The following is an 8118-nucleotide window of genomic DNA, read 5'->3' on the forward strand; positions in this document are numbered from 1 at the left end:
CTTAGCTAGCATTTCTGTTTTTGCCTCCTACGGTGACTCAATCATAACAGAATCACCCGCCATACCGCAGATCCTAGGGTACTCAATAGCAGGAAAGAATTGTGTTTAAAAAAAAAAAAAAAGTTTGTGTATATTCTTTCCTCTATATCTCTGAGGCCGTAGGGGGAATTTTTTTTTCTCTCAATGGAGATAAAGCAATTGTCTGATCGTGTGGAGCAGCTCGCTGCGGAAGTGCTGGGAATTTCCACCTACCTTGCTCGTTCGCATGCTGTTGAACCAAAGATCCCTACACCTGATGTATTTTTTGGGGATCGATCTAAATTTTTGAGTTTCAAAAATAATTGTAAATTATTTTTTGCCTTGAAGCCTAACTCGTCAGGGAGCTCCACGCAGCAGGTTAAAATTGTCATCTCTTTGCTGCATGGCGATCCCCAGGATTGGGCGTTTTCTTTGAAACCAGATGAGCCTATTCTGACTAATGTGAATGCATTCTTTCAAGCTTTGGGGTTGTTGTATGACGAACCTAATGCTATTGATCAGGCTGAAAAGACCCTGTTGGCATTAAACCAGGGTCGAGATTCTTCAGAGTTGTACTGTCAAAAGTTCCGAAAGTGGGCGGTCCTTACTACCTGGAATGATAATGCCTTGGCTGCTCTCTTTCGGAAGGGTTTGTCAGAAGCCGTAAAAGATACTATGGTGGGATCTCCTGTTCCCTCTGGTCTGGACGATTCTATGTCATTAGCCATTCAGGTTGATCGGCGTTTACGTGAACGCAGGATTGCACGAGAGGTGTTGCCACCGGTTGAACAGACGTCTGAACCTATGCAATGTGATAGAGTTTTGTCTAAAGCGCAACGTCAGGAGTTCAGAAGGCGTAATAAGCTGTGTTTTTTCTGTGGAGATGCCTCGCATATTATTTCTGTTTGTCATAAACGAGAGAAACGCTTTGCACACACGTTTTCTGTTGGTGGTGTTCAACCTAAGTTTCTTCTGGCAATTACTCTGATCTGCTCCCTGTCCACATTTTCCGCCAGGGCTTTTGTGGATTCGGGAGCAGCGCTAAACCTGATGGACTTGGATTTTGCTAAACGTTGTGGATTTCCGATGACACCTCTGCAGACGCCTATCCCTTTGAGGGGGATTGATGCTACTCCTTTGGGTAAAAATAAACCTCAGTTTTGGACCCAGGTGGTCATGCGGGTCGCCCCAGACCATCAAGAAAATTGCAGATTTTTGGTGTTGCATGGTCTGCATGATGCCGTTGTTCTGGGTTTTCCCTGGTTGCAAATTCATAATCCAGTTTTGGATTGAAAGTCTGTGTCTGTGGTGAGTTGGGGTTGTCGGTGTGCCTTTAGTGAGGCTCCAGTTTTTTCCACCTCTCCTCAGTCGCATGATGTTCCAGACTATTTGGCGGACTTTTATGATGTATTTAGTGAGAATGAGTCTGCGTCCTTGCCTCCTCATAGGAGTTATGACTGTGCTATTGAACTAAGCCCGGGGTGTAAATTTCCCAAGGGTCGGCTCTTCAATTTATCTGTACCCGAGCACGAGGCTATGTGGTCCTATATTAAGGAGACGTTGGAGAAGGGTCATATTAGACCATCCTCTTCACCCTTAGGTGCCGGTTTTTTTTTTTGTGGCAAAAAAGGATGGTTCTTTAAGGCCTTGTATTGATTATCGTGCCCTCAATAAAATTACTATTAAATATCAGTATCCGTTACCCATGATTTCGGATCTATTCTCTAGAGTTAGAGGTGCTTGCTGGTTTACCAAGCTTGACCTCAGGGGGGGCGTATAATTTTATCCGCATTAAGCAGGGGGATGAATGGAAGATGGCGTTTAATACTCCGGAGGGATATTTTGAGAACCTGGTGATGCCTTTTGGGCTCACTAATGCCCCTTCTGTCTTCCAGTGCTTCATGAACGATATTTTCCGAGACTTTGTCGATAAATTTTTGATTATCTATCTGGATGATATTTTGATCTTCTCCAAGGATTGGGATTCTCATGTGGAACATATTCGGACTGTGTTCCGGATCTTGAGGGAGAATTCCCTGTATGTCAAAGGATCGAAATGCCTTTTTGGAGTACAGAGGATTTCATTTTTGGGATTTATTTTGTCTCCGTCAACTATTGAAATGGACCCGGCCAAGGTACAGGCCATTTATGATTGGGTTCAGCCCACTTCTTGGAAGGCCTTCCAGAAGTTTGTGGGTTTTGCTAATTTTTATCGGAAATTTATAGCAAAATTTTCTAGTATTGCCAAGCCATTGACTTATCTGACTAAGAAGGGTGCTGATGTGTTGAATTGGTCTCCGGAGGCTGTTGCTTCCTTTCAGGAGCTGAAGCGAAGATTTACCTCCGCCCCGGTTTTGTGACAACCTGATGTCTCACTCCCGTTCCAGGTAGAGGTGGATGCTTCTGAGATTGGTGCAGGAGCTGTTTTGTCCCAAAAGGATCCTGTAACATCTAAAATGAATCCCTGTGCTTTCTTTTCCCGAAAGTTCTCTCCATCTGAACGCAACTATGATGTGGGGAATCAGGAACTGTTGGCCATGAGGTGGGCATTTGAGGAGTGGAGACATTGGTTGGAGGGAGCTAAACATCAAGTTGTGGTCCTCACTGACCACAAGAATTTGATTTACCTAGAGTCGGCTAAACGCTTGAACCCTAGACAGGCTAGGTGGGCCTTGTTTTTACACGTTTTGATTTTGTGGTCTCTTTTCTTCCTGGAACTAAGAATGACAAGGCAGACGCCCTCTCTAGGAGTTTCTTTGCTGATTCTCCTGTGGTGACCAAGCCTGCTACCATCTTAGGCGAAGGGGTAGTTCTTTCTGCCATCTCGCCCGATTTGAGACTTGCACTGCAAGAGTTCCAGGAGGACAAACCTGAGCGTTGTCCCAGTGGAAAGTTGTATGTTCCTGACCAGTGGAAGAAGAGAGTGATGTCTGAAGTTCATTGCTCTGCATTGGCTGGTCATCCAGGTATTTTTGGTACTAGAGATCTGGTGAGTCGCTCTTTTTGGTGGCCCACCTTGTCTCATGATGTCAGGAATTTTGTGCAGTCCTGTGGGACTTGCTCCCGGTCTAAATCTTGTTCTCGCTCTAGTGGGTTGTTGATGCCTTTGCCGGTCCCCAGGAGGCCATGGACCCATATTTCAATGGATTTCATCTCTGATATGCCGGTCACTCAAAGAATGACTGTTATTTGGGTGATTTGTGATAGCTTCTCTAAGATGGTTCATCTTGTACCACTCCCTAAGTTGCCATCTTCCTCTGAGTTGGTGCCCCTGTTTTTGCAACAGGTGATTCGCTTGCACGGGATTCCTGAGAACATTGTATCTGACAGAGGAGTTCAGTTTGTGTCTAGATTTTGGAGGACTTTCTGTTCCAAGCTGGGAATTCAGTTGTCCTTCTCCTCTGCTTTTCACCCTCAGACCAATGGGCAGACGGAGAGAACAAACCAGACCTTGGAGTCGTATTTGAGATGTTTTATTTCCGCTGATCAGGATGATTGGGTTTCATTTTTGCCCTTGGCCAAATTTGCTTTAAATAATAGAGCTAGTTCTGCCACTTTGATGTCACCTTTTTTTTGCAACATTGGGTTTCATCCTCGATTTTCTTCAGGGCAGGTGGAGCCTTCTGCCTGCCCAGGTGTTGACACTGTGGTGGAGAGAATGCACCAGATCTGGGACCAAGTGGTGGATAAGTTATCTCTCTCCCAGGAAAAGGCCCAGCGGTTTTCCAATCGACATAGGAACATTGGTCCCCAGTTTAAGATTGGTGATATGGTGTGGTTATCATCAAAAAATATTGCTATGAAGGTGGCTTCTTCTAAGTTTAAGCCTAGATTTATTGGACCTTACAAGATTTTGGAGATTATTAATCCGGTCTCTTTTCGTTTGGCTCTTCCTGTCACATTTAAAATCCATAATGTGTTCCATAAGTCCTTGTTGAAGAGGTTTGTTGAACCAGTTGTTCCTGGGGTGGCACCTCCAGACCCTGTATTGATTGAAGGTAACATGGAATATGAGGTAGAGAAAATACTGGATTCCCATCTGGCTAGACGGAGACTCCAGTATTTGGTTAAGTGGAAGGGTTATGGTCAGGAGGATAATTCCTGGGTCTCTGCCTCTGATATTCATGCCAAAAGATTGGTGCGTGCCTTTCTGCCTTTCATCGGGCTCACCCTGATCGCCCTGGTGGCGTGGTTGAGGGTTCGGTGACCCCTCCTCAAGGGGGAGGTACTGTTGTGAGTTCATTTTCCCCTTCATCACTGAGGTCTGGTGAACTCCCTATTCTGGTAAAGGAAGGTAATGAGCCTGATTATCAGGCACCTGAGTCTAATGAGGATGACTGGCTGAGTGGAGTCACTGACTGGATATAAGGCTGCCGACGCCCTTCTGCCCTGCGGGTGATTTCTCTGTGGACTTCTAGGACACCAGTCTGATTCCTGCTTCCCTAAAGCTAAGTTTTCTGCTTTGCCTGTTTGCATTTATGTTTTGTTTTTGTTTTCCTTGCTTTTCTGGATTCTGCCATTCCCTGCTGGGATGAGCTGAATCTCCGTTTGCCGGTTGCTCTGTCTTCAGAATATTCCTGAGTACTGACATAGCTTTTTTGAAGCCTAGCGTATTCAGGGCCTTTTTCACTGTCAGTCTGTTGGCTCTTATTTTCATAGGGTTTTTCACGGATTGCAGACAGCAGCCTTCCTGTCCTTTCCTATCTAGGTAGTTTGGGCCCCGTCTTTGCTCAGTCTATCTTTCTGTCTGTGTTAGTGTTTTCATCTTGCTTCACCGTCATTATATGTTGGGGGCTGCCTATTGCTTTGGGGTCTGCTCTGGGGCAGTTTAGATTTCCCCTTTCTTTCTTTAGGCCTATTTAATTCTCCGGCTGTGATCGAGGGGTCTAGGGCATCGTAGGACCCCCCCACGGCTACTGTTAGTTGTTGTGATAGGATCAGGGGTCTGCAATCCGATAGCTGCCAACCTCTCTGGTTTTCTGGACTTAGCTAGCATTTCTGTTTTTGCCTCCTACGGTGACTCAGTCATAACACATGCGGCAGGCAGCTCTGCAGAGAGCTAATAGACAGCGAGGGCCCAGGGAAGGGGCGGGCCTGAACTAGTCTGAAGCAATACACTCTGTGACTGGCTGCAGGCAGGGAGGCGGGCCCAATATGTGCTTCGCTCCGCACAGCAGGCACAGAAATGCAGCGTAGGCTGTGAAATCATAGTGTACAGTTTTTTCCGCCGGGGCCCCGGATCCCCTACACCAGTGGTCCCCAACCTTTTTAGCACCAGGGACCGGCTTCAAGCAAGACCATTCTTCCATGGCCCAGCAGGGCAGGGATGGAGGTGTGACAGGGGCGGGGCTTTGGTCATAAGGGGGCGGGGCTATGGACACGGTTGTAGTTTAGCAGTGAATACTTATTTAATTATAACATTTATAATGTGACTCAACTCACCATAGGTTTTGAATGAGTGGGAGCACCTGGCTTGTTTGTTTCTCTGTTTCAGTGGGAGCACTGGGCTACTTCTACTGATGACCGTCACTACTAATGATGATTGGAACCTACAAGGAAATGGAGCATTGAGCACTTAAGAAAAATTGTACTGAAGTACTGTACATGTTGATTTTTTTCAAATCATCAGAAAATGTTTGTGTGGTTCCCCCCATCCTGTCCAGCTGTGTGTGACTTCCCCTGTTGTATGCATGGCTCCCCTGTCCCATCCTTGTATACATGGCTCTACTCCCACTCTCCCATCCTGTATACATGGCTCTGCTCCCACTCTCCCATCCTGTATACATGTCTCTGCTCCCATCCTCCCATCCTAGTATACATGGCTCTGCTCCCACTCTCCCATCCTGTATACATGGCTCTTCTCCCACTCTCCCATCCTGTATACATGTCTCTGCTCCCATCCTCCCATCCTTGTATACATGGCTCTGCTCCCACTCTCCCATCCTGTATACATGACTCTGCTCCCACTCTCCCATCCTGTATACATGTCTCTGCTCCCATCCTCCCATCCTTGTATACATGGCTCCGCTCCCACCCTCCCATCCTGTATACATGGCTCTGCTCCCACTATCCCATCCTGTATACATGGCTCTTCTCCCACTCTCCCATCCTGTATACATGTCTCTGCTCCCATCCTCCCATCCTTGTATACATGGCTCCGCTCCCACCCTCCCATCCTGTATATATGGCTCTGCTCCCACTCTCCCATCCTGTATACATGGCTCTGCTCCCACTCTCCCATCCTGTATACATGGCTCTGCTCCCACTCTCCCATCCTGTATGCATGGCTCTGCTCCCATCCTGAATACATGGCTCTGCTCCTACTCTCCCATCCTGTATACATGTCTCTGCTCCCATCCTCCCATCCTTGTATACATGGCTCCGCTCCCATCCTCCCATCCTGTATACATGGCTCTGCTCCCACTCTCCCATCCTGTATACATGTCTCTGCTCCCATCCTCCCATCCTTGTATACATGGCTCCGCTCCCACCCTCCCATCCTGTTTGCATGGCTCTGCTCCCACTCTCCCAACCTGTATACATGTCTCTGCTCTCATCCTCCCATCCTTGTATACATGGCTCCGCTCCCATCCTCCCATCCTGTATACATGGCTTTGCTCCCACTCTCCCATCCTGTATACATGGCTCTGCTCCCACTCTCCCATCCTGTATACATGGCTCTGCTCCCACTCTCCCATCCTGTATGCATGGCTCTGCTCCCACTCTCAGATCCTGAATACATGGCTCTGCTCCTACTCTCCCATCCTGTATACATGTCTCTGCTCCCATCCTCCCATCCTTGTATACATGGCTCCGCTCCCATCCTCCCATCCTGTGTACATGGCTCTGCTCCCACTCTCCCATCCTGTATACATGGCTCTGCTCCCACTCTCCCATCCTGTATACATGGCTCTGCTCCCACTCTCCCATCCTGTATGCATGGCTCTGCTCCCACTCTCCCATCCTGTATACATGTCTCTGCTCCCATCCTCCCTTCCTTGTATACATGGCTCCGCTCCCATCCTGTATACATGGCTCTGCTCCCACTCTCCCATCCTGTATACATGGCTCTGCTCCCACTCTCCCATCCTGTATACATGACTCTGCTCCCACTCTTCCATCCTGTATACATGGCTCTGCTCCCACTCTCCCATCCTGTATGCATGGCTCTGCTCCCACTCTCCCATCCTGTATACATGGCTCTGCTCCTACTCTCCCATCCTGTATACATGGCTCTGCTCCCAACCTCCCATCCTGTATACATGGCTCTGCTCCCACCCTCCCATCCTGTATACATGGCTGTGCTTCCACCCTCCCATCCCCTATACATGGCTCTGCTCCCACCCTCCCATCCTGTATACATGGCTCCCCTGTCCCATCCTGTATGCATGGCTCCCCTGTCCCATCCTGTATGCATGGCTCCGCTCCCACCCTCCCTCCCTTGTAGATATGGCTCTGCTTCCACTCTCCCTCCCTTGTATATATGGCTCCACTTCCACTCTCCCTCCCTTGTATATATGGCTCTGCTCCCACTCTCCCTCCCTTGTATATATGGCTCTGCTCCCACTGTCCCTCCCTTGTATATATGGCTTCGCTCCCACTCTCCCTCCCTTGTATATATGGCTCCGCTCCCACTCTCCCTCCCTTGCATATATGGCTCCGCTCCCACCCTCCCTCCCTTGTATATACAGTTGTGGCCAAAAGTATTGACACCCCTGCAATTCTGTCAGATAATACTCAGTTTTTTCCTGAAAATGATTGCAAACACAAATTCTTTGGTATTATTATCTTCATTTAATTTGTCATAAATGAAAAAACACAAAAGAGAATGAAGCTAAAAGCAAAACATTGATCATTTCACACAAAACTCCAAAAATGGGCCATACAAAAGTATTGGCACCCTCAGCCTAATACTTGGTTACACAACCTTTAGCCAAAATAACTGCGACCAACCGCTTCCGGTAACCATAAATTAGTTTCTTACGATGTTCTGCTGGAATTTTAGACCATCCTTCTTTGGCAAACTGCTCCAAGTCCCTGATATTTGAAGGGTGCCTTCTCCAAACTGCCATTTTTAGATCTCTCCACAGGTGTTCTATG

This window comes from Dendrobates tinctorius, unplaced genomic scaffold, assembly GCF_039654945.1.
Source record: "Dendrobates tinctorius isolate UK_male_01 unplaced genomic scaffold, ASM3965494v1 ptg000029l, whole genome shotgun sequence".
NCBI lineage: Eukaryota > Metazoa > Chordata > Amphibia > Anura > Dendrobatidae > Dendrobates > Dendrobates tinctorius.